Source organism: Triticum dicoccoides, chromosome 3B (assembly GCF_002162155.2).
Source record: "Triticum dicoccoides isolate Atlit2015 ecotype Zavitan chromosome 3B, WEW_v2.0, whole genome shotgun sequence".
Lineage (NCBI taxonomy): Eukaryota > Viridiplantae > Streptophyta > Magnoliopsida > Poales > Poaceae > Triticum > Triticum dicoccoides.
The window spans coordinates 480553871-480557060 of NC_041385.1; positions in this window are offsets into that span (position 1 = coordinate 480553871).

The window sequence follows — 3190 nt, forward strand, 5'->3', positions numbered from 1 at the left end:
TGGGATACTTGGCCGTCCAGCGCTCGCTAAGTTCATGGTAGCCTCTCACTACGCCTACAATGTGCTCAAGATGCCTGGTCCGATAAGTGTCATTTCTGTCCAAGGCGACAAGAAGGATGCACTCATCTGTACCGACAAGATCTACCGGGAAGCAGCAGCCGCAGCAGAACGCAAACCACTTGCCGCTGAAGCTCCCAAGGGGAAGAAGAAGACCAAGTCCGGCAAGAGTAGCTTTGATGCCCACTCCGGCAAGCGCACCTCTTCGGAGTGCTGCGCTACCGTCGAGGACGCACCATCGAGCTCCACCGGCAAGTGCAACAAGGCAAAGGCAACTTCACCAGAGACCAATAAAGTGGCCACCAAGGAGGACGGCACTGGTGGCACCTTCACCATTAGTGCCACGCTTGATCCTAAATAGGAAAGCGCGCTCGTTGCTTTCCTGTGGGTGAATGTCGATGTGTTTGCATGGCAACCATCTGACATCCCGGTGTTCCCAGGAAAGTAATTGAGCACCACCTTGTCGTCTGTCCTCACGCGCGGCCCGTCAAGCAGAGAGTTAGGAAGCAAGCAGTAGAGCGTCAAGAATTCATTGCAGAGGAGATCAGGAAGTTGGAAGCAGCAGGCCTGGTCCGAGGAGTGCTCCATCCGACGTGGTTAGCCAATCCAGTAGTCGTGCGCAAAGCAAACGGGAAGTGGAGGCTTTGTATTGACTTCACTGATGTTAATAAAGCTTGTCCCAAGGATCCATTTCCCTTGCCGCGCATTGACCAGATTGTCGACTCCACGATAGGATGTGATCTGCTTTCATTCCTTGATGCATATTCAGGATATCATCAGATCTTCATGGCAGAAGAGGATGAAGAGAGAACAGCGTTCATTACTCCATGTGGCACGTACTGCTTTGTACGAATGCCCTTCGGACTAAAGAATGCTGGTTCAACATTTGCAAGAGTAGTCAGTCATGCTTTTGAGCCGCAGCTGCACAGAAATGTAGAAGCTTACATGGATGACATAGTGGTCAAGAGCAAGGACAAACAGACTTTGATCCAGGATTTGGACGAGACTTTTGCAAATCTGCGCAGGATCAACCTCAAGTTGAATCCCGAGAAGTGTGTGTTTGGAGTTCCTTCCGGCAAGCTTCTCGGATTCTTTGTGTCCCAGAGGGGGATTGAAGCTAATCCCGACAAGATCAAGGCCATTGAGCAAATCGAAGCACCAAAGCGCGTCAAGGATGTGCGAAGGCTTGCGGCTGTGTTGCTGCTCTCAGTAGATTCATCTCTAAATCTGCTGAGCACGCCCTGCCATTTTTCAAAATTTTGAAAAAGGCAGGTCCAATGAAATGGACTCCGGAAGCGGAAGCTGCGCTGCAGGGCCTGAAGAGATACCTATCCTCTACTCCAACACTTGTCGCACCTAAGCCACAAGAGAAGTTGCTCCTATATGTGGCGGCAACCAATCAAGTGGTTAGTGCTGCGTTAGTAGCAGAGAGGGAGGCAGAAGGTGAGCCAGCGACCGCAGCAAGTGAATCCAGCGACAAGCAGGGGGCTTCTCCGACAAGCTCTGGCCCGACAAGCCCTGATCCGGCAAGTTCCGGTTCCGGCAAGGATGGGTCTGCTCAGCCACAAGAAGAGAAACAGAAGAAGATGGTGCAGCGCCCAGTTTACTTTGTCAGTTCCCTTCTGCAGGGGGCTAGATCAAGGTACTCTGGTGTGCAGAAGTTGCTTTTTGGCCTCCTAATGGCCTCAAGGAAGCTGCGCCATTACTTTCAAGCACATGAGATCACAGTGGTCACTCGCTTTCCGTTGAAGAGGATATTGCAGAATCCAGAGGCAACGGGCAGGATTGTCGAGTGGGCACTGGAATTGTCAAGCTTTGGCCTCAAGTTCGAGAGTACCTCAATTGTTCAGGGCCGAGCGTTGGCAGAATTCATAGCAGAATGGACGCCGACACCTGATGAAGAAACTCCGGAGAGGAGCATCCCCGTCAAGGAAGCTAGCAAAGAATGGATCATGTACTTTGATGGTGCCTTCTCGCTGCACGGCGCCGGTGCGGGCGTACTACTTGTCGCACCCACCGGAGAGCACCTCAAGTACGTGGTCCAGATGCACTTTCCCAAGGAGCAAGCAACAAATAATACTGCAGAGTATGAAGGCTTGCTTGCCGGACTCAGGATCGCGGCAGAACTTGGGATCAAGAAGCTTATTGTCAGGGGTGACTCACAGCTCGCCGTCCGCCAAGTTAACAAAGATTATCAGAGTCCGCTGATGGAAGCCTACATCGATGAAGTGAGGAAGCTAGAAGAGCATTTTGACGGCCTGCAAATGGAACATGTCCCAAGAGCTCATAATGACATTGCAGATGGACTGTCAAAGTGCGCCGCACTCAAGTTGCCTGTGGAACCAGGGATTTTTGTGCTCAAGCTGACTCAGCCATCTGTGACACCATCAACAGGACAGAACAAGAAAAGAAAGTTGATTACCGGCGTTTACTTTCCGGTAGAGCTCCCCGGAGCCGCCGCCAAGAAGGTCCCCGGGATCAACGCAGAGAGTGCTGAGGAGCAGTCTGCTCCGACAAGCCCCAGGGCTTGTTTCGTTGAAGCAGACGCTCCCGACAAGCTGTGTCCCGACACGCTTGCCGGGGAGCATAACGCTCCGGCAGGATCCCAGATTCCTGCCGTAGAAGCGGATGTTCCCGCAGCAGCATTCGCGCCTTTAGTCCTTGTCGTCGAGCCACAAGCTCCGGCATGGGCACAGCAGATCGTCCATTTCCTTCAGACAGGAGAACTTCCCGAGGAACAGGAAGAAGCAGAAAAAGTAGCCCGGCAATCAAGTATGTACCAGTTTGTCGATGACATACTGTACAGAAAAAGATTCAACGGAGTGAAATTGAAGTGCATTTCCCGGGAAGATGGACAGGAGCTGTTGGCGGAGATACATGGAGGCATATGTGGTCACCACATTGGCGCAAGAGCACTTGCCGGCAAAGCCTTCCGGCAAGATTCATCAGCCAGCTCAAGCTCTCCGAGCAATCCCTTTACCCTGGCCATTTTCGGTCTGGGGGCTCGACATTCTCAACCCCTTTCCCCTCGTACGCTGATCGCCTCGAGTGCTCCCTTACGGTGAGCTAGAGCGAGAGCAGCCGCGGAAAAGATGACGCGCTGCTCCTCGAGGAAGATCGTCTTCAGGCTGCG